Source organism: Equus quagga, chromosome 21 (genome assembly GCF_021613505.1).
Source record: "Equus quagga isolate Etosha38 chromosome 21, UCLA_HA_Equagga_1.0, whole genome shotgun sequence".
NCBI lineage: Eukaryota > Metazoa > Chordata > Mammalia > Perissodactyla > Equidae > Equus > Equus quagga.
The window spans coordinates 20,573,818-20,598,417 of NC_060287.1; positions in this window are offsets into that span (position 1 = coordinate 20,573,818).

The window sequence follows — 24,600 nt, forward strand, 5'->3', positions numbered from 1 at the left end:
TTCTGCCAGTTGAAATATACTGTTGATTCTCTCTAGTGAAATTTTCATTTCAGTATTGAAATTTCAACATCAGAATTACCAGTTGCTACTTTTAAATGTCTTATCTCTTTATTGATATTCTGTGTTTGATAAGACATCCTCATCACACTTTCTTTTACTTTGTTAAAATGATTTCCTTTAGTGTTTTTAACATATCAATAATAGCTAATTAGAGCATTTGTTAAGTCTGACATCTGGGCCCTCTCAGAGTTTTTGTTACCTATTTTTTTTCCTATGCATGACTTACACTTTCTTGTTTATATATGTGTCATAATTTTTTTTCAAAAGCTCTATATTTTATATAACATATTATAGCAACTCTGGACACTAACTCCTCCTCCTCACCAGTTCTGCTGTGGCTATGGGTTGCTTGTATATTTGTTCAGTGACTTGGCTGTATTAACTAGTGACATCTACTTCCTTGACTTTGTGAGGCCCCTGATTCACTCCTCAGAAAGCTCACCTTTGAGCCTGCAGTCACCCTGAGATAACAATGGTTATAGCAAGGCTCTCTTTGAGCATCTCTATCCCTCTGTTAAGCCTGCCGCCTCTGTCCGTATTACACCCAGCAGTTAGGCTCCACTCATTGCTGGATGATTGCTCTTCTATTTCAACACTGCTCCGTTTCTCTGGCATTCACTGGTAAACTAGCTAGTCTGAAGTTTGGCTTGTTGCTCTCCTGGAGCTACCAGCCTCCTCTTAGTTGCTCAGCACAAAAATCTCTATTGTTTCAAGATCCCCCTTAGACAATGCAATCAATAAAGTCAGTTCTTTTGGGGAGAGCTTTGGTGCTTTTTTTATAGTGTCTCTTACCTTGCCCCAAAGCTCTGAGACAATGCTCCAGAGCTAGTAATGGAGACAGTTGACCTCTTCTCTCATTCTGCTTTATAAGTAGGATGCTGGGCAGGTGACGCTATGGTCTGAACGTTAGTGTCTCCTACATCCCCCCACATCCATATGTTGAAATCCTAATGCTCAATGTGATGGTATGAGACAGTGGGGCCTATGAGAGGCACTTAGGTCATGAGGGTGGAGCTTTCATGAATAGGATTATTGCTTTTATAGAAGAGACGCCATAGAACTCCCTATCTCCTTCCACCATGTGAGAATACAGCAAGAAGTTGAGAGTCTGCAGCTTAGAAGAAGGCCTTCACTAGAACTTGACCATTCTGGCACCCGGATTTTGGACTTTTGGCCTTCAGAACTCTGAGAAGTGCTTGTTGTTTATAAGCTACCCAGTCTGTGCTATTTTGTCATAGCTGCTCGAGTGAACTAAGACAGGTGTGGTAATCCCCAGTTTTCTCAGCTTGCCTCTCTTAGCATCGAACCTCACTCTCTGAGTGAGCTGAGGCATAGACAGTTGGAATCCCAGTATTTTTTTGATTTCAGAACCTTACGTAGAGCCTTTTCTCTCTGCAAGAGGGCTTGATAGAAAAATGGAGACCTTAACCTCTCAGCCACACTTGCTTGGAGTTCAGCCTCTGCAATATGTAACTGGCATGGATGAGAAAGGCTAGTTGTCTGCCTGTCCGGTGGAGATTCCACATCCTTCATTTGGGAGCTGGGCAGAGAGGGAGCCCAGGCTCCCTAGCCACAAATACTTGGAATGGAACCCTTTTCACACTGAAACAGGTGTGGAGGGGAAGAGAAAGGGTTATGGCTCAAACGCTAGACTTTTCTTGATCTTAATGAGATTATATAAATATTTTTGAATAAATATTTCTCCAATTTGAGTTTGCTGCTAAAACAATTTCCAGATATTTTAGATAGTTTTTAAAAATACTTTTTGCCAGTTCTGGTTATTTCACTGGGGAAGAGGTCTGTAGAACATCTCAGCCATCATTCCTCTGGAATTCTTGCTCCCCAGTGATGATTCTTTTTCTAGTTTTAGATATGTTTGATATAGATCATTATAATTCTTTATTTCCTTTTTTTATCATAATGGGGGAATCATATACAACACTCCCAAATTTTTGAAGCCTTTTTAGCAAATGCCAACATTTCATAAATATTTCTCTACAGGAAATAAGACAGTAATATGGTGAACAATAATTATTTGAAACTACTTTTCAAACTTATAAACAAAAATGATGTTCTAAATAAAATCACTACTTTGAAAATGTTTTTCAGGCACTTAAATTTGCATCAGAGTAGAAGATATAAATTAAAACTTGAGTACAGATTTAAAAATATCTTATTTACCAAAAAATTAAGATCCTTACCCTGTAAAGATTTGTACCTGCCTAATGTTTGAAAATAATATGAGCAATGTGATTGATAAAAAGTGAAGTCCCCACGTGTGTTGAAAATGTTAGAATACTTCATGGAATCTGAAAATTTTCATAATACCTCTTCCCCCTCTCTCTCTCTTTCTCTCTTTTCCTTTATTTCCTGTCTCTCCTGCAAAAAATGGACAAAATAAAATTTCAGTATTAAATAAGGAAAGAAATCACCTGTCTTGATATTCACTTCACTAAGAAATTTTGGCAGGTACTATAAACAACAAAAGCTTAGACATGAAATTTTTAATCACTTCAAAGATACTGTTACAAAGGAAGATTAGAGTCTTCTAATTTCTCCTGTCGAGGAAATGCCCCAGGTTGCTAAAATCAAAATTAATGGTATCAGTGAGATAGATATTTATACCATAACAGTTGTGCTATGAAAGCGTTTTGAAGGAGTTTTTTTAAGCAAATTAATGGGTTCCTAAATGAAATAGTGTTTGTTATTAATGAACAAAAGTAAAAACAGGTGACATTTCATTGTGTAAAATAAAATAAATGACAGAAGTATCTATTTCAGTTGCTTCATGAATTTTGTGACAAAATATTACAACAAATAGTTTGTGTCACCTGATCCAGCATGAATGCCTGTATCATTCATTGCTACCTCTCCCCATTTAGAAAGGCAAATCTTCTGAGACAGAAAAGTTAGGGTCTTCTCACTCTGAAGTTAAAAAAAAGTTCAAAAAAGAGAGAAAAACCTATGAAACTGTCTCGTTTCTCTTTTGTTTCTAGTTCACTTTGCTCATTGTTATTTTTGGAGATGAATCCTGTTTTTTTGGTGAGGAATATTGGTCCTTAGCTAATGTCTGTTGCCAATCTTCCTCTTTTTACTTGAGGAAGATTATCACTGAGCTAACATCTGTGTCAATCTTCCTCTATTTTATATTTGGGACACTGCCACAGCATGGCTTCATGAGTGATGTGTAGGACCATACCTGAGATTTGAACCCATGAACCCTGGGCCTCCAAAGTACAGCGTGCAAACTTAATTACTATGCCACTGGGCCAGCCCCTCATCCATATTTTTCTTTCTTTTAAGATTTTCTTTTATTTTTTTACTTTTTCTCTCCCAAAGCCCCCTGGTACATAGTTGTATATATTTTTTTTACTTGTGGGTCCTTCTAGTTGTGGCATGTGGGATGCCATCTCAACATGGCTTGATGAACGGTACCATGTCTGCGCCCAAGATCAGAACCTGTGAAACCCCGGGCCGCCAAAGTGGAGCACACGAACTTAACCACTCAGCCCAGGGCCACCCCCCTTATCCATATTTTTGAGGGTAGCAAACGTTCATTCATTATCTGCACTGTATAGTACCCATATGTTTGAATCTACCACAGTATATATTTATCCATTTCTACTGTTGATGCATGGTGTCTAGTTTTGTGTTATTATAAATGTAGTGACGTTGTAAACATTCTTGTGTATATTTTCGGTGGACATATGCACATATTTCTTTTGTGTAAATGTCAAGACTACAATTTGTTTATCAGAGATATAGATGTGTGCAGCTTTAGTAGACACAACAAGTGTTTTACAAAGTAATTATACCATTGTACCAATTTACAATTCCATGAATGCGTATGGGTTCCAAATGGTCCATATTCCAGCCAACATTATTTATTGCCCATCTTTCAAAATGATACAGTTTTAAAATTTTTGACTATTCTGGTGGATATTTACTTGTTTTATATAAATGTTTAATTTGCATTTCCTTTATGACAAATATAATTGAGCATATTTTCATGTTTATGAGCAATTTAGGTAGTCTCTTGTGAACTGCCTCTTATGGAAATTTGTCCATTGTTGCATTTTATGTCTTTTACTAATTGATTTATATATTCTGGAAACAAGTCTCTTTTCAGATATATGTATTACAAATGTTTTCTCTCACTCTGTCAGTTGCCTTTTTACCCTATTTATAGTGTCTTTTGATGAACAGATATTCTTAATTTAAATGTAATCTTATTTATTAGATTTCCCCTTATTGTTAGCATTTTTTTTAGTTTAATTTAAAAACAATTGCTGTGTCAACATCATAAATATATTTTCCCATATCTTATTCTAAAAGCTTTATTGGTTTGTTTCTCATATTTAAATCAAAATTTACTGAAATTGATTTTGTGCATGTTGTGAGTTTAGGGTCAAGACTATTTATTTTTCTATGTGGATATCCTATTGACCCTACATAATTTATTAAAAAGACTGTCTTTTACCGATTGCATGGCAATATCACAGATGTCAAATATCAGGAAGTGATTAATGTGTATGACGATGTCCAGACTCTCTCCCATTGGTCTATTTATCTATCTCTGTGCCAATACCGCACTATATTAATTAGTATAGCTTTAGGATAGGTCTTAACATCATGTAGCTTAAGTCACACAGACTGTTCTTACAGATTGTTTTGGCTATTTGTTCTTTGCATTTTCATGTAAATTATAGTGTTAGCTTATCAATTTTGATACAAACAAATTTTCTGTAATATGCTTGGGTTTCAATGAATGCACATATATCTCAACAGCAATAAAAGTGCATAGTTAAGTGGTGGAGCCATTCTAAATAAGACAGAGATTCTAAGGATGATAAATCCATGGAAGATGCTTGTTTCATGAGTTGACCTTTATATCATAACATAGACTTTGGCATAATTAACAAGAAGAGAAAGAACATCATGAAATAGAGAAGATCGACAATAAACTTGAATAATTTTTTCATACCACCAGTAAAAATGCCCTGGGCATCTTAGATGTATATTGAGGAAGCCTGATTGAAAGAGATGGTTTATTGATACACCATTAAAAGAGAAGATTGTAGTAGTGAAACCGATCTGGCTGAAGGGTCCCCATTGCTGTAGATATCAGCAGCAGAATGAATAATTTAGCGAGTAATCTTAGGAGATGTGATATGGATGATATTATACTTCCAAAATAAAAAAATCTGAATTTTACCACACTTTTTGCACAAAAGATTTTGATTTTAAAGTTGTATTTATTCTTCACTTTCATTTGTGTTAGCTAATCTGTCAGTTTCACTAGAAAGACTATGTGTACTTAGATCAGCTGGTACATCAAGTAACACAGTCTTCTGCATTGTAATTATCTGTTAGATTGCGTGTAAATTCTATTTTAACCTATATTTTCTGTGAGAAGAGATGATGTTTGTCATATCCTTAGTGCTTAAAACACTGCTATGAACTTGATAATAACTAGCAAATAGGAGCTAATATTTTTTGAGGTCATGAATCTTCAAATTAAGAAGAATTTTATTTGTTAATATTATGCCTGTGAATACTGCTAAAGTGATATTCAAGTGGAATACCATTTCTATACTCTGTAGTCACACTATTTTACCAAGTGAATCAAGGGATGTATCTTAAATATTGCTTTTCAATGAAAATTAGCAAAAGAACAAGGATAAATTTTATACTGCAATACTACCCTTCTCCTTTCCTGCAATCTCATGCCATTTTTAAATTTGGTATGTGTGAAATGAGTAAGGAGGATTTAGTGGAAATATTAACTCCTTTGAGCATAGTCACTCTGAATATGCTGTATATCAGTTATTTTCCTATACCAAAAAGTTTTTTAAAGCCTTCATTGGTATTTTTAGTTAATTTTACAATATATATAAAATATCCATATCATATTAGTTTCAATAATTTAGCAGACCCCACAGCCATGTGGGGCAGGTCAAGCACAGTGTGGTTTGGGAGGTGTAAGACAAGGAGGTAAAAGAGATTAAAATGTTTTGTATTAGAGGAGAGAGCATTTGGTATAGAGCATCACATGCAGAGTGTCCATGAGAACAGAGAAACATAAGGGCATCACTGATGGCAAAAGTGGACCAGAGAGGAAAGTAAGAAGAAAATGAGAGAGAAATCACTCACTCACAGAATTACCTAGGACTAGATCTTAGATTTCTGCCATATTTGAGATAGAATAGAAAAGAGAAGTAAATATAAGCCACTCTTCACCAATGTACAAATAATCTTTACATTTCACATATGTACAAAGTAATCCCAGATCTCTAATTCCAGCAGAGGAATTCACTCTTTTCTCAGCTTATAGTAAGATTCCATGAATTTAATTTTCAAGAAAGCTATTTTTCAACTTAACATGATATTAAATTGGAAGTAAGGAAATTTCTTTCATTGAATGATCACTGACCTTCAGGAGAAAAACGAATTTGTAAAATCATTGCAGCTTTTGCGTTTTGTAAAACATTTTAATATCCAAACATTTTATGGACACAGTAATCCTTTGAGTTATAAATGGAAACATTATTATTCTAATATTGTAAATAAAGCTATTGAATATCAGATTAAGGGAGTTTTGGAGGAATATATATCTAGCAGGCCATGATTTGGAACTCGCAGAACAATAGTAAAGGATGAGAAAATAAAGGTTGAAAGAAAGGAGGAGAGCCAAGAAAGCTGACTCTGCTTCTTGGATAGATGTTATTGGTTCTGCTTTTCTCTGCTACTCTTATATACTGACTATATGAACCCAGGAATTAGATGTAGGGAAAATTATGAAGAGAGATCTTCCATTTTCACAATTGGCAAATCAATGCCATGTTTCCATTTTGAATTTCTAGTAATAATTCTAATCATCAGCATTAGCCCTTCTCTAATGAAAATAATTTAGATTAGAATTACAATAAACTCCTTTCAAAAACAACTTATTTCAACTGTATATTCTAGTGTAGCTTACCAGTTCTTTAATAGAGCTGCAATAGACTCCAGGTTTTAAGTGTATTTTGGAGAACAAAAAAAGAGAAGCATGGCTGGAATTTTTGAAAGTAATGTGTTGTAAAACTAGTTAAAAGTTTCATCGAAACAAAGATGGATATAGGCTGCAGATCTCTGTATTCACAAAAGAACTTTGTTTTCTATGAAGTATAAAGACATAATATATTGGTCACCAAATGTGGAAATTTGTGCAGGGAAATCAAATTATATCTGCCAGAGAAAACCAATGCATTTCTTTAGTTCAAGTTTTTAAAATTATCCTTGAGTAATCTAAAATCTACTAAAATGTCTTAATTTCAAGTGATACTAGGGTTTTATAACCTCTGAAATATATGCAGGGGGTCAATATTATCACTATTTTTTGAACGATCATATGAGAAATTGGCTGATATTTCAATTAACTTGAATTTTAAAGTAGTTTGTTTAAGATGTCAGTAATAAGAATTCTGTCAGAAGTTAGGTTAAAAAAGTCTTTTTGAACTCTTTACATGGGAAAATTTTTGCAAGCAGGGGATATGTGATTTTGTAGTAAGCATATTTTGGAGGGCAGAATTTCACCCATAAAGAAAAAGACAGCAACAGCCAACAACAAAAAAATTCTCATGCAAATGTATTTGCAGAAAGAAACACACACACACACACACACACACACACACACACACACAGACAAACAACGTTTGGGCACAGCTAAGCTCCAAACATGACAATAATGTTAGCAAAGATGTTCTATTTTTTCAACCACCCTTTCATTTGAATAAAATATTCAAACTTCAGACTCACGTTTTTCTTCAGGCATCAGCTAACTATTCTGTAAGAGGCATTGACCTGTTTATATTCTTCAGAGAGTGATGTTTCTCAGCAAGTAATACTAAAAAGATATCTCTCCTCTATCCATTTAATAAAATCAATAATCATGCTGCCTGGAGGATCTTGCCTTCCAATCCTCTCCTCTGCTATAAACAAGCTATAACATGCTATCTTTGATACATAGCACATCAAAGCAAGTCCAGAGAGGTTTATTTATTCTTTTAGGTGCTTAGTGTTTTAATTTAGCATCTTAAAGATGGGTAAAAAAATTTTTTAAAAGCCCCTCATTGGTCTTCCTGGGATATATAATATATAAAAGTGAGTATTGTTGCATATAATCCTAATTTACTGAGATTCCATTCATCTCTTATTTATTTATCCATTGATTCAACAAATATTTGTGAGGAACCCCTGCATGAGGTAGGAATTAGTAGGCACCAGAAAGTCAAAGATACACCAATCCTCAAAGGTCTCACAGCCTAGAAAGTAAAATAATGAGCCCAGCGAAGTATTTTGGTGCAATGTCACCAGGGTACCAACATAAAGACTTGTTTTGTTTTTCATATTATCATACAAATATAAATAAAGCTTAAGGTACAGACAAATCTAATTTTCTATTAGGTTTATTGATCAGAAGTCAGATACCTTTTTAACTCCTCTTTTCCCACTTTCAACATCTAAATATTCCTTAAGTCATTTGGGCCTTTGTCTTAATCTGTCTGTGCTGCCATTACAAAGTTCCGTAGCCTAGGTGACTTATACATAACAAAAATTTATTTCTCACAGTTATTTAGGCAGGAAAGTGCAAGATCAAGGCATGGGCAAAGTCAGTGCCTGGTGACGACCCACTTCCTGGTTCAGAGACAATGGTCTTCTCCCTGTGTCCTCACATGGCAGAAAGAGGGAGGGAGCTCTCTGGGGTCTCTTTTATAAGGACTAGTCCCATTCAGGAAGACTCCGTCCTCATGATCAAATCACCTCCCCAAAGCCCTACCTTATAATACCATCGCATTTTGGGTTAGGATTTCACAAGTAAATTTTAGAGGGACATAAACATTAAGTCCCATGTAGTCTTGTTAATATCTCTTCTTTCCACTCATACTTTTGTCACTACAATCTCTCAACTGGGTTATTTCAATGACTTTCTGCATTCATTTTGCTATTCTTTTCCTCTCCAATGACTACTCAACTTTACAGTTAGACTTGCCTTTTCAAAGCAGTAATTTCCAATAGAATTTTTGTGATGATAGAAATGTTCTATGTCCACACTGTCCAATATGGTACCCAACATCTACATGTTGCTGTGGAGCATTTAAAATGTAGCTAGTGGAACTGAGGGCCTAATTTTTAGTTTTATTTAAATACCCACAATTTAAGAGTCAATACACACATGTGGCTAGTGGCTCACATATTGTATGGCACAGTCCTAGAGCAAAATAAAATTATTTACATTCTCCTAAGTTTTCTACTATCCTTGATATTAAGTCAAACTCTTCAACATGAATGAAAATCAGTTTCAATGATGGGTTTTGGTTATTCAATCACCTCATATCCACTCTTTCTATCTTTATTCCATGTAATCTGTAGTCCAGCCAGACTTAACTTAGTTTCCTGAATAGATTGTATCCTTTTCTATTACTTAATAATGTACATGTCATTTTGTCTCCTTGGAATGTTCCCCCTTCATTCACAATAAAGCTGTAGAGCCAGATGGTTGGTTCTGCACAGTAGAATAATTTTAGTGGATTACGAAGATTAAAAGACAGTCATTGTATCAGTTTTTTATTGGTTAGAAGCAAGCCACAGGTTCTGGCTGCACTCAAGGAAAGAGATTCTAAGGTGACTGCCAGTGAATCAGAAGGATGTGAAACAAGGATGTGACTCATTGGTAGTCACTCTAGTTCACCCTAAGTCACATTCTACTCTCTTGCCCGCAATGTTTCATAATTGAGTGTAATATACGTTCACCTCATCCCAAGGTCTCCAAAAGTCTAATCCTATTTTAGCATCTGTACAAAGCTCAAAATTCCATCATCTATATCTAGTCCAGGAGCAGATGAGGCTCCTGGTTGTAATCTGTTAAGAGCAGCTACTAGGACACAATTTTCCTCTATCTGTGGACCTGTGAATCTAGACAGACGATTTATGTGCCACAGACATACCCAGCATATGATGGTGGGACAGGAGTATGATGCCAGCTATAGACATTACAGTTCAAAAAAGAAGGAAAAGACAGTAAAGAATGAGTCCCTGGAATTACAAGTTTTGAAATACAGCTGGGCTAACTCTAGCTGGAATTCTTTGATTAGGTTTTAATACCTGGGTAAAATCCTCCATGGCTCTCAGCTATACTCTCTGCATTTTTAGTTCCATCCATTGAACAATCCTTCCTTTCATATGAAAGTTAACATGTTTGTCTCTTAGTTTTGTTAGCCAGTTTCCTACCATTAGAATTTTGGGAGTCTGGCAATTTGTTTTAATTTTGTATGTTCTCTCTCCCTTTTGGGTCAAACTGGCAGTGTTTCTGCTGAAATGATTTTTTAAGAAAGTTTGTAGGCCTTCCATTGATTTCATGTCATTTTCTCCCTTAGACATAAAGCCGTGAACACAGATCTTTCTGAGAAAATACTTTCCGTGCCTTGGCCTCTTGCTGAGATGGCTGAGGAACAATGCCCTTGAGCTTCCTAGAGACCCTCTGGTTTGATTGAGAAGGTCTGCATGTCACATCCTTAATCTCTTGAAAGACCATTTGTGTGATTGAATATTCTGTCCTTTTCATCTGTCTGAGGTTTTAGCAAAAGGTTGTACAACCATACAGTCTTACCCTGAGTCTTGTCTGAAGAGCATGCTTTCCTGACAGTGAGTCTTAATTCTAGTGTCTTTTGCTGTTTGTTCTGGAGAGGCTGATAGTTCTCAAAATCACCCAGTCCTGATTACTTTTTCTTTAACAATTCTTCCCTTCACTTATTTCTCACTTCTCACATTTTACTCTAAGCAACAAGAAGAAATCAAGCCTCCCCTTCAGTGCTTTGTTTAGAAACCTCCTTGGCTATGTGACCAAATTCATCTCTTACAAGTTCTGCTTTCCATGGAAGAGCAGGCCAGAATTTTCTTAAATGTTCTGCCACTACGTAACAAGGGTATTTCTTCAGCCAGTGTCTAGTAACACGCTCCTCACCTCTTTCTAAGCTCTCACCTCTTTCTAAGCTCTCACTTTAATATCTGGATCTCTACTAATAGTCTATTCATGTGATTTAGAATTTCTCTATCATGCTCCTCAAAATTGCTCCAGCCTCAGCCCACTTCCTAAATCTAAAACTGCTCCCACATTTAAGATGTCTGTTACAGCAGCATCCCACTCTCATGTACCAACATCTTTATCGTTTTTTATTGATTAGAAGTAAGTCCCAGATATCACCCGCAGTCAAGGGGAGGGGATTGCACAAGGATTTGGCTCATTGGAGGTCACTTCAAGGAGTTTCCACCACAAGTCGTGTGCCTGTTTGTATCAGTGCCATTTGAGCACATGCTAGTGGGAATACATTTGAGAAATAAATAATATCAAGACATTATGCTGTAAATTAGCATCCTTGGTCATGTGATTCTTTCATGCATTGTAATGTAAGGACATTAGCAATGAGAAGAAATTCTACTAATCAGTTCAGTGGGACAGTTGATGCACAATCTAAAAATCATATAATTATTTATTTATTTATTTTAATTTTTATTTTTTTCGGATGTACCTCATATTTCAAATTCTGGATACATTACATCATGTTCACCACCCGAACACTAATTATAGTGCATCCCCTCACATGTGACCCTAATCACCCCTTTTGCCCTCCCCCCTTCCCCAATGGTAATCACCAGTCCAATCTCCAATGCTATGTGTTTTTTTTCTCTGTCGTTTTTATCTTCTACTTATGAGTGAGGTCATATGGTATTTGACTTTCTCCCTCTGACTTATTTCACTCAGCATAATACCCTCAAGGTCCATCCATGTTGTCACAAATGGCCGGATTTCATCATTTCTTATGGCTGAGTAGTAGTCCATCGTGTATAAATACCACATCTTCTTTATCTATTCGTCCCTTGATGGGCACCTAGGTTGCTTCCAAGTCTTGGCTATTGTGTATAATGCTGCAATGAACATAGGGGTGCAAGTATCTTTATGCCTTTGTGTTTTCAAGTTCTTTGGATAAATACCCAGCAGTGGAATAGCTGGATCATATGGTAGATCTATCCTTAATTTTCTGAGGATACTCCAAACTGCTTTCCATAGTGGCTGCACCAGTTTGCACTGCCACCAGCAGTGAACAAGGGTTCCCTTCTCTCCAAACCCTCTCCAACATTTGTTGTTTCCTGTCTTGTTAATTATAGCCATTCTGACCGGAGTGAGGTGATACCTCAGTGTAGTTTTGATTTGCATTTCCCTGATAGCTAATGATGTTGAGCATCTTTTCATATGCCTGTTGGCCATCTGTATATCTTCTTTGGAGAAATCTCTGTTCAGATCTTTTGCCCATTTTCTAATTGGATTGTTGTTTGTTTTGTTGTTGAGCTGTATGAGTTCTTTGTACATTTTGGATATTAACTCCTTATCTGATATGTGGTTTGCAAATATCTTCCCCCAATTGTTAGGTTGTCTTTTCATTTTGTTGATGGTTTCCTTTCCTGTGCAGAAACATTTTAGTTTGATGTAGTCCCATTTGTTCATTTTTTCTTTTGTTTCCCTTGCCCGGTCAGACATGGGACTTGAAAAGATGCTGCTCAGACCAATGTCATAGAGCGTACGGCCTATGTTTTCTTCTAGAAGTCTCATGGTTTCAGGTATTACATTCAACTCTTTAATCCATTTTGAGTTAATTTTTGTGCATGGTGTAAGGGAATGGTCTACTTTCATTCTTTTGCATGTGGCTGTCCAGTTTTCCCAACACCATTTATTGAAGAGACTCTCCTTTCTCCATCGTATGCTCTTGGCTCCCTTGTCGAATATTAGCTGTCCATAAACATGTGGGTTTACTTCTGGGCTCTCAGTTTTGTTCCATTGATCTGTGTGTCTGTTTTTGTGCCAGTACCATGCTGTTTTGGTTACTATGGCTTTGTAGTATAACTTGAAACCAGGGAGTGTGATACCTCCAGCTTTGTTCTTTGTTCTCAGGAATCCTTTGGCTATTCAGAGTCTTTTGTTGTTCCATATAAACTTTAGGATTCTTTGTTCTATTTCTGTAAAAAGTGTTGTGGAACTTTGATAGGGATTGCGTTGAATATATAGATTGCTGTAGGAAGTATGGACATTTTAACAATGTTAATTCTTCCAATCCAAGAGCACGGAATATCTTTCCATTTCTTTGTGTCTTCTTCGATTTCTTTCAATACCGTCTATAGTTTTCAGTGTACAGATCTTTCACCTCTTTAGTTAAGTTTATTCCTAGGTATTTTATTCTTTTTGTTGCAATTGTAAATGGGATTGTATTCTTAGTTTCTCTTTCTGCTACTTCATTGTTATTGTATAGAAACGCAACGGATTTTTGTACATTGATTTTGTATCACACAACTTGACTGTATTCCTTCACTATTTCTAAAAGTTTTTAGTTTTTTAGTGAACTCTTTAGGGTTTTCTAGATATAAAATCATGTCATCTGCAAAGAGTGACAGTTTCACTTCTTCTTTTCCAATGTGGATCCCTTTTATTTCTTTTTCTTGCCTGATTGCTCTGGCTAGGACTTCCAATACTATGTTAAATAAGAGTGGGCATCCTTGTCTGGTTCTGTTCTTAGAGGGATAGCTTTCAGTTTTTCTCCATTGAGAATGATATTTGCTGTGGGTTTGTCGTATATGGCCTTTATTATGTTGAGGTATTTTCCTTCTATACCCATTTTATTTAGAGTTTTTATCATAAGTGGATGCTGTATCTTGTCAAATGCTTTCTCTGCATCTATTGAGATGATCATGTGATTTTTATTCTTCATTTTGTTAATGTGGTGTATCATGTTGACAGATTTGTGGACATTGAAACATCCCTGCATCCCCGGAATGAAACCCACTTGATCATGATGTGTGATCTTTTTAATGTATTGTTGTATTCCATTTGCTAGTATTTTGTTGAGGATTGTTGCATCGATGTTCTTCAGTGATTTTGGCCTGTAATTTTCTTTTTTTTGTGTTGTCCTTGTCTTGTTTTGGTATCAGGATAATGTTTGCTTCATAGAAGGAGTTAGGAAGCCTCCCCTCCTCTTCAATTTTTTGGAAGAGTTTGACAAGGATAGGTATTAAGTCTTCTTTGAATGTTTGGTAGAATTCACCAGGTTAGCCATCTGGTCCTGGACTTTTATTTTTTAGGAGTTTTTTAATTGGTGTTTCTATCTCCTTACTGGTGATCAGTCTATTCAAATTTTCTACATCTTCTTGCTCCAGTTTTGGAAGATTGTATGTTTCTAAGAATTTATTCATTTCTTCTAGATTATCCAATTTGTTGGCATATAGCTTTTCATAGTATTCTCTTATTATCTTTTGTATTTCTGAGGTGTCCGTTGTAATCTCTCCTCTTTCATTTCTGATTTTACTTATTTGAGCCTTCTCTCTTTTTCTCTTTGTGAGTCTAGCTAATGGTTTGTCAATTTTGTTTATCTTTTTGAAGAACCAGCTCTGGGTTTCATTGATTTTTTCTTTTTTTTTTTTTTTTAGTCTCCATTTCATTTATTTCTGCTCTGATTTTTATTATTTCCTTCCTTCTGCTGATTTGGGGCTTTGTTTGTTGTTCTTTTTCCAGTACCTTTAGGTGCACTTTTAGATTGTCTATTTGGGATTTTTCTTCTTTGTTGAGGTAGGCCCGAATTGCTATAAACTTCCCTTGTAGAACCGCTTTTGCTGTATCCCACAGATTTTGGCATGTCGTGTTTTCATTTTCATTTGTCTCGAGGAATTTTTTTATTTCTCCTTTGATATCTTCATTGACCCAATCATTGTTCAGTAGCATTTTGTTCAATCTCCACATTTTTGTGGGTTTTCTGGTTTTCTTTCTGTAGTTGATTTCCAGTTTCATACCTTTGTGGTCAGAAAAGATGCATGGTATTATTTCAATCTTCTTAAATTTATTGAGACTTGTTTTGTGGCCTAATATGTGATCAGTCTTGGAGAATGTTCCATGGGCATTTGAAAAGAATGTGTATTCTGTGCTTTTTGGATGGAATGTTCTGTATATATCTACTAAGTCCATCTGGTCTAATGTGTCCTTCAATGTGAGTGTTTCCTTATTGATCTTCTGTTTGGATGATCTATCTATTGGTGTAAGTGGAGTGTTAAAGTCCCCTACTATTATTGTGTTACTATTTCCTCCCCTTATGTCTGATAATAATTGCTTTATATATTTAGGTGCTCCTACGTTGGGTGCATAGATATTTACAAGTGTTATATTTTCTTGTTGGATTCTTCCCTTTATCATTACGTAGTGCCCATCTTTGTCTCTCATTATAGTTTTTGATTTAATGTCTATTTTGTCTGATATAAGTATTGCTACCCCCGCTTTCTTTTCTTTTCCATTTACATGAAATATCTTTTTCCATCCTTTCACTTTCAGTTTGTGAGTGTCTGTAGGTCTGAATTGTGTCTCTTGTATGCAGCATATACATGGATCTTGTTTTTTTATCCAGTTGGCCACCCTATGGCATTTGATTGGAGCATTTAATCCATTGACATTTAAAGTAGCTATTGATAAATAAGTATTTATTGCCATTTTGTCACTTTTTCTTTTTTGGGGGGTGTTTTAGTAGTTCTTCACAGTTCCTTTCTTTTTCTCTTGCTCTCTTCACTTGTGGTTTCATGTCTATCCTAAGTAATATGTTTGATTTCTTTTGTCTTACATTTTTCCTGCTTGTTATAGGTTTCTGGTTTGTGGTTACCATGAGGATCCTATTTAATATACTATGCGTATAACAGTCTATATTGAGTAGATAGACGCTTTAGCTTGACCTCTTTCTAAAAGCTCTACTTTTTCACTCCCCTCCTCCCACGTTATATGTTTTTCACATCATATATAGTCTTTTGTTTAGTGTGTGTATATCCATTACCCTCTTATCATTGAAATAGGTAATTTTAGTACATTTGTCTTTTAACCTTCATATTACCTTCACAGGTAGTTGATCTGCTGCCTTTACTATACTTTTACCTTACAAGTGATTTTATTACATGTTTTTTCTTGTTGCTTTGGGTTTTTTCGATAATTTTTTTTTCTTTTATCTCTATTTGTGGTCATTGCTTTCCCACTTAAATAAGTCCCATAAGCATTTCTTGTAGAACTGATTTCTTGGTGATAAACTCCTTTAATTTTTGCTTGTCTGGGAAGCTCTTTATCTCTCTTTCCATTCTGAATGACAGCCTTGATGGATAGAGTATTCTTGGTTGTAGGTTTTTTCCTTTTAGTACTTCAAATATGTCTTGCCATTCTCTTCTCGCCTGTAGGGTCTCGGCTGAGAAGTCTGCTGACAGCCTGATGGGCTCCCCTTTATATGTCACTTGTGGCCTTTCTCTTGATGCTTTTAGGATTCTCTCTTTGCCTTTAATTTTAGACATTTTGATTATAATATGTCTTGGTGTGGGCCTCTTTGGGCTTCTCTTGTTTGGAGCTCTCTGTGCTTCCTGAACTTGGATGTCTGTTTCCTTCCTCAGGTGAGGAAAATTTTCCTCTATTATTTCAACAAATAAATTTTCTGCCCCTTTGTCTCTCTCTTCTCTTTCTGGGACCCCTATAATCCGAATGTTAGCACACTTGGTATTGTCACAGAGTTCCCTTACACTGTTCTCATTCTAATTCTTTTTTCTCTTTTCTGTTCTGCTTGGGTGATTTCCTCTGATCTTTCATCTAGCTCGCTGATCCGTTCTTCTGCTTCCTCTACTCTGCTATTGAGTCCCTCTAGTGAATTTCTCATTTCGAGTATTGTATTCTTCATTTCTGATTGGTTCTGTTTTATATCTTCCAATTCTTTGCTGATGTGCTCACTGTGTTCATCCATTCTTCTCTGCATATCTGTGAGTATCCTCATTATATTTTGTTTGAATTCTTTGTCAAGGAGGTTGCTAGTTTCTGTTTCACTTGGTTCTTTTTCTGGTGTTTTGTACTGTTCCCTTGCTTGGAAAGTATTCCTTTGTCTCCTCATTATGCCTCTTTCTCTGTGCTATTTTCTTTGTACTAGGTGAGTCAGCTATGTCTCCTGATCTTGGAGAAGGGGTCTTATGTATGAGATGCCTTATGAGGCCCAGCAGTGTGCTTCCCTCTCGTCACCAAACCATAAGAACCAGGAGTGACCCCTTTGTGGGCTACTTGTGTTCTTCTGTTGTGGCAGAGTTGCTCCCCCTGCAAGTACCCGGGGAGTCTGATCTTTCCTTCCCTGGCCAGCTGTTTGTAAATCCGGTTTGGGGGGGCCTCAGCACTGTTGGCTACAAAGCCTATTAGCACACTCTTATTGCAAGTGTCCTCTTAATTGGGTTGGTACCCAATGTAGCTGGTTGTTAGGCTCAGAGGCATACAGTTGTGATAGACCTGAGGCCAACAAGGCTGATGTCAGTTCTCTTAGGAGTGCAGCTGAGTGGGGCTAGCCCTTGGCATGGAGGCACTCAGTTGTTTCAGGCTTTGGAAGGTGGGGCTGATCCTTTTTATGGCTATTTGTGAAGCACAAGTCTTCTGCCACTGATAAGCCTCACCCCCCTCTGGACCACATACACTGTCAACACAGTCCTGGTCCGTGCATACTTCTCAACCCCCTGAAGCATACCCCACAACCACACTGCAGAGCCCCCCACCTCTGCCCCAATGTCCCCCACAGTTCACCTGGTTCTCACACAAGCCCTGCCCCACAGAGGCAGACACCCTTGCCTGCCTGTAGAGGATCAAGGAACTCAGTCACTGCAGGCTGAAAAGTAGCCCGAGGGCTTGCTGTTAGGTGGGGCCAGGCCCTAGGGAGGGTTGCCTGCCCTGGCTGAACTGGATTAAATCTGTGCTCTAGTGGGTGTGGCAGACCCCTGGGCTAACAGCCCAAGGGACGCACCTCAATGGCCCCCACTGGTGTCTGTATCAGCTCACCTGGACCAGCTCAGAACAGCGGCCCCCACCAATGTCTCAGTCTCAGGAGAGGATCCTCCTCTCACTAAGATACCTCCAGAGCCCACCAGGTGAGTCTTGTTTCACCAAACGACAGTCAGCCTTCTCTCGGTGATTTTAGGTTGCCGCAGTGAGTGAGTTTCTGCGTGGGCCCTTTAAGACCCGGATCTTTTCGGCTTTTGGCCAATAGCTTTTCTGGGGTGTCCTCACTGCAGTTAATAGCCAGCAAAGCCAGACAGTAAGACCCCCATCTCAGTTGGGATGAGTCCAAAGGATTGTTATAGCAGTATTGCCCCCACTCCAGACCTCACTCCTCCAGGGAGGGCTCATACCTTAGGTTGGCTCCCGCCTGGCCAGCTGAGAAGCTCTGCTGCTCCCAAAGGTGGCTTTTTTCCTCTCTGGCTGGAGTTACTGCCTCTTCTGCTTTTGTCAGGACTGTCCCTTGTTGTGGGGGTTCTTTTTATCCAGTTTTCAGTTTTCAATCCAGGGTGATTCTTCCCAAAATTGTTGTAACCTTGTTGTGTTCATGGGTGGAGGCGAGTTTAATGTCTGCTCACAGCACTATCTTGACCCAAAACTCTAAAAATCATATAATCTTTGATGTGCTTTAAAACGTGTCATGGTAAACACCCCATTAGCTGTTAACTTATGATAAACTTTTTATCCTAACAGAAAAGATAATAACCTTTTGTGTGTCTTGTCAACCTTAGCAAATACTGCTTTTTTCTATATAACAAAATAAAAATAAAGAGAAGTGTTTTTATGTAAATATTGAGTATGTCACAAAATGTTCTATGAGGAAAAGATGTTCTGAATTAAATTCAGTTATTTAAACATTTCCAGAGAACCTTTTATTGGCCAATCAATGTGCTAGGGAAAACAGGTGTTTAAGTTACAGTATCCTCTTCTAGGAGACAATAGTCAAATAAAAGAAATGGAAAAAATAAAATATCACAAGTCATATATAAAGAAGGTAAACAAAAGATACACTGGGAATGGAAGAACAAATAGAAAGCAAAATAGATTATTTCTCTTCTATGAAGAAGTGTGTTTGGAAATAGATCACTGCCTGATACAATTAGAAGCCACAGGAACTGCATGAGAGTTTGAGTGAAGCAACTTCACAGGGGTAGTAAAGAGTTCTCCATCAAATCACTTATTTGTAAATTCTGTGAGAGCACTTGACAGGGGATGAGCTTCTGGATTACATAACTGCTGGGTAATTGATCCAAGCAAATCCTTCTAGAATAGCTTATCTCTTCTCCTCAAATGAACCACTACCAGGAAAAAACATAGCTTCAGTCCTTACCAGCTGTTCACTCTAGTTGTCTGCTAATATCTCAATAGCAATTTGTTGAGTGGGAAGGAAATCCAGGACCCACTCTGGTTTCCGTTGGGATAGAGAGGATCAGGAAGGAAAAAAAAGTGAGAGAGGAACCTGGATGTGAGGAAAAAGGAAAAGGATGATGAAAATGAAAGTTAGAGTTAATCCAAGTCCAAAACAAAAAAATTACATTGTAAACACAACTGCAAATGTTTCCTTAGTATTATTAAAACATCAGATAATTCAATATGTGTTTTCATTTATAATCTCACTTAAATTCCACAATAATTCTGTTAGATAAATATTATTTTTATTATCCTTACTTTTCAGATGAAGAATTCAAAGCCTGCAGAGTTTAAATAATTTGCTAAAGATTGTGTATCAGGTAAAAGACGAACAGGACTTCAACTCAAGCACCCTGACACTTTATTTGGAGCTGATTACAGAATGCATTTTCCAAATGTGGACCAAGGTTAATTGACTTCTTTGTTATGTTATCTCTGGAAGAGAGTCTAGAATTTCATCTAAAACCAAGATATGTCTGGATCTCTGTAGTGGATATCTTTGGCTGAAAGCAAACACAGGGAAACAGCAACTCCTACCAGAACTATTGTTCTCAAATGAACTCCTTAGAGTTCACCCACGTCCCATCCCATAGTCTTATTTCAGGAGGAAAAGGTATCATCATATTTATTACCTGATAAAGGACTAGATTTTTAATAAAATATGAAAATATATTTGTTTTGAATACATATTTGAAATCTAAGTTCTAAGGGAATATAAACAATCTTTGGACACAAGAATCCACATAAACTGCACACATATATATTTTTAGGAACACTGTTTAAATCCTAAGTCTACAAGTGTTGTAGGTAGTAATACTTAATATAACTCAACAGTAATTGTATGAAACAAACTTTGAATTTTCTAGAAAAAAAGGAAAATATTTTTTTAATTAGGAATTTTTACCAGAGAAAAATTAAACTGTACTAACAGAATCTTTCAGAATAAAATATATTTCTTTATATTAACTAAGATAAAATTCAGCAATAATTATTTTTATGTAGATATTCAATCATTTGGGAAAGATTTAGGAAACATCTATTATGAAAAGATCTACCTGATTTTAACCTGCATTAGTTAGTCTTGTAATTGCTGTTACTCTGCATTTGTTGTACATACTAGGCTTGTGTCTATAATTGTGTATCGTGTGCTGTAGCCCTAATAGGGAATTAGTAATGGATATCATGCAAAATATTTATAGGGTAGAAATGTATATTCTTTCATTTTTCTTACTCTAAAATTTCTTCAATTATGAACCATAAAAAATAATCTTGTGTTTGTTTTCTTGTGGATATACATTCTTTTTAGGTAAATGTGGGCAATTCAAATGAAAACTCTCCAACAATGTTCCAAAATAATAGACCTTTTCAGGTGCCTGGCCGGTGGTGTAGTGGTTAAGTTGGTGCGCCACGCTTCGCTAAGCCCAGGGTTCACTGGTTTGGATCCTGGGAGCAGACCTATGCACCACTCATCAAGCCATGCTGTGGCAGGTTTCCCACATGTAAAATAGAGGGAGATGGGCAAAGACGTTAGCTCAGGGTTAGTCTTTCTCAGGAAAAGAGGAGGATTGGGGGCGGATATTACCTCACGTCTAATTTCCTCAAAAAAAAACCAAAAAGAAGACCTTTTCAATTTATGGATTAAAAACAGTGCTTTGTATTAGCTGACAGACAATTTAGTCAGATACAATATATGTCCATGTTTGGCAAATGTGTGTGAATAATGGGCTTAGAATGAGATATCTAGTTATTTTGTCTCATGATGTTATTATTCATATTTACACTGTTTGGTTGCTTCCTTCCCAATATTTATCAAAATCATCCATTCAAGAGAGAATCGTTAATTGCCTGTTGAAGTAAGCCATAACAATTTTACATTTTTTAACACTTATTTGTAGGATTAACAAAATTTGAAAGAAAATAAAATTGAAAAATTTCTATATAAAATATATTTCATCATAGGTTGTCAAATAAGTACAAACATTGAGGGGTATATTAAGATCTGTCATACATCAAGTTGCCCAGAAAATGTACTCTGCCCATTTGAAATTTGAGAGGAGAAAATTTATTAGGAAGTGGTCTCAGGAATCACCACTGCAAATGTTGTGTAGAGGGAGAATTTGAATTATAAGTAATTCTATGGGAAGATATGGGGGTGGGAAGAACGTTCAAAGTTATTCCAATTGATGCAAAGAAGCTGAGATTTTTGATTCCCATACATTGTCCAGTCATTGAATGAAGGTAATCATTAGACATCCCATTGTAGAGCAAACTTGTATAAGGAAGCTTCATTCAGCTCAAGGAAATTACTGGAGAAAGGTTCAGCTCATCAGCAGTCAACATTCTCAACAGATAGGAGAATGAGTGCCTCTATTATGAAGAGGTATCTAGGCAGCACACCATTATAAACCACCACATGTGCTACTCAGAAATTCTAGCTTCATGTGTTGAGGTCACCACATGTGGAATCATCTGTTTCAATAGCCTGATTGGTCTCTTTCATGGAGAAGCTTACAAGAGGAAGATGAACGGAGTACACTGTCACTTCTGCTCCTGGATCTTGTCTTAAGGTCATGCGTGTTACTTTCTCTGAAACACTACCGTCCTCCTTCACTAGAACTTCTGTTGATATGAAAGGCTTAAAAGGAGAGAGGATCTAGATTCTCATCCTTGAGCATTCTAAGCCCTTGGTCACCATGTGCTTCTCAGGGTATGTGCTGCTCTACCATTCCTTTCACTATCAAGATTCAGCAGGTGAGTAACAAGAGATACAATATTAGGAGGGGGCAGCCCTGTGGCCTAGTGGTTAAGTTCAGCATGCTCCACTTCAGCGGCCCAATAAGGCAAATTGTCCTTTCCAAGATGTTTTGATTTCTTTCCTTTATTGGTGGTTTCTTGGCACAAGAAGGTGTAAGTTACCAGTCAGTAAACGTACCTTAAAGCTTAATGGGAATGCCCTAATGGAAATGTTTCACTGCTAGAAACCAAGGTGCCTAGAATCAGAAAACTTAGGTTTTAGGTATGAGAAGTACACATTCTCCAAATATATCACTGGGAGTTGCGGTGAACTGAGTTATTCATACTTCTACCCGTTGTTTCTCTGACTCATTTACTCAACCTGTTGTATACAGAGCACCGTGCAATGGTCATCAATTTAGGCTGTGAGATTCTTCCTGAAGGAGGGCACCTCATCATATAATACATTACTTTTATGATGGCACCTCATATAGACCATTAACAGGCATTTTCATTTCTCTGATAGACCAGCAGCCTCTGAGTAGCATGATATGTGATAAGATTGGCAGATCCAGTTCTGTGCTGGTAAATGTATAACAATTGACACTTTGTGGTGCAGGAAAGTCTTGATTTGTAGTGTTTGTCAATTTCCAGGTCATAAATACTCCCACTGTGGCCAATTTCAGGCTACCAAAGTGACATCAACTAGCTTGCAATTTTCCAAAACCTTTAAATATTAGCTTTGTAATGAGTGAGCATGGCCAGCTTCACATACTATTGAATGTATCTCAACAGCATATGCTCACTTCTACACTCCTTTTTCTGTAAAGTGTGTCCCTTGGCCAATGCACTATTGTACAGGATCTTGCATTGATAAATAAACACTGTAAACCCATGGAGAATGGTGCTGGCTTAAGCCTGGGGGTCAGGAAAGGTAAATCTATCCCTGAATATATGTCAACTTCAGGCAAAATTAATCACTGCCCTTCGTTGGTGAATAATATTCTAGTTGACTAATTCACTGATCCAAAGCATCTGGTTAGGCTCTTTGAGGAATGGTGTCCTGTAAGGGACTCAGAAATGGTGACTATCACTGGCAGTTTTGACATCTAGCAGTGGTAGTAGCTAGAGCAGCCTTGGTGAGTAGAACCCAGGCTGTTGGACTCATGCAGAGCCTCAATGCTTAACATCTTTGTTTTCCAGAGATGAGTCCTACGTGCCAGCACTGTGCTAGTCAATGACTGGCTGGCATCATTTTCCCTATATTATTGTTCAGTGACTCTTCTACTTAAGAGGCTTTTTGTTAAGAGGCAATAAAAAGATTTTACACTTTGTTGTCATGTGCAAAGGTCCATCCACATGCTTCTTATTCAGATATCCTTGTCCTTAGCGGTTTTTCCATCTTTTTGCTTTCATGCCTCTGATCATCCAGGAAAGTCATTCAGAATTGCTTGTGAGTTTTCATATACATTAATCTTGGACAATTTTCATCACACAAAGTGAATGACAGAAACTCTGTCCTTTGGGAGAGTTTTGCCCCCACTATTGCCTTATAAGGTCAGCCTGAGCAGCAGTCTGTTTCTGGCTTGCCTTCACACATGGAATCAACATGATCACGAACCAAGCTTGACTTCTATCCTTCTCTATCTCTTAGTCATAAAACCAAATAGACCTCTCCTGATCCCACTCTCTATCACTAGTACAGCTTAAATATGAGCTAAGAGAGAGAAAATGGGCAGCAATGTGAATGACTTAGTGATCTGGACAATCCGCTTGTATAGTTCAATTGTAAATTCTGGTTGGGTGATGCCTCTGATGTAAAACCATCTTAAGATGTGTTATCCCTAGCCCAGCCCAATTTATGACTTGATGGGATTGACTATACCCAATTGCTACATGGTCAATTACAGTCCATTGTCAGGTATTCCATTTCTACTGGGACATTGTAGCACTACTGGCGTTGCTTATCCAATATATATAATTCTCTGCTGCAGGTGGCATGACCTTTCTACATTATAAAACTCCTATTAAGGTTTGCTATAAACCCCACACAGGATTTTTTCCCACCACAGATAACTCTAAGATTATAGGATTTCCTAGGTTATATGGGTCAAAATGCAGGGCTACATACACCACACCATGGCCCCTTTGCAGAACCCTTTCTTGCTCTGGGCCCTAATAAATCTGACAGCCTTTTTCATCACTCAGTAAATGCATCTGAGCAGTAGTGTGAGATGTGGAATATGCTACCTCTAGAGCCTGATAAGGCCTACCAGGTGTGCTTTCTGCTTAGGGAAGGGGGTATGTAATGCAAGAATTACCTCTACTTTTAAAGGGATAAACCAGCATGCCCCTGACAACTGGAGTTTTAAAAACTTCAGTGATGTATTGGGCATCTGAATATTTATGAGGTTATCTCCAGCCTTTAGGGAAACATGTATCTTGCAAAGCCATCTAATGTGTTTGCCACATCTTGTTTTTCTGAACCAATTATAATC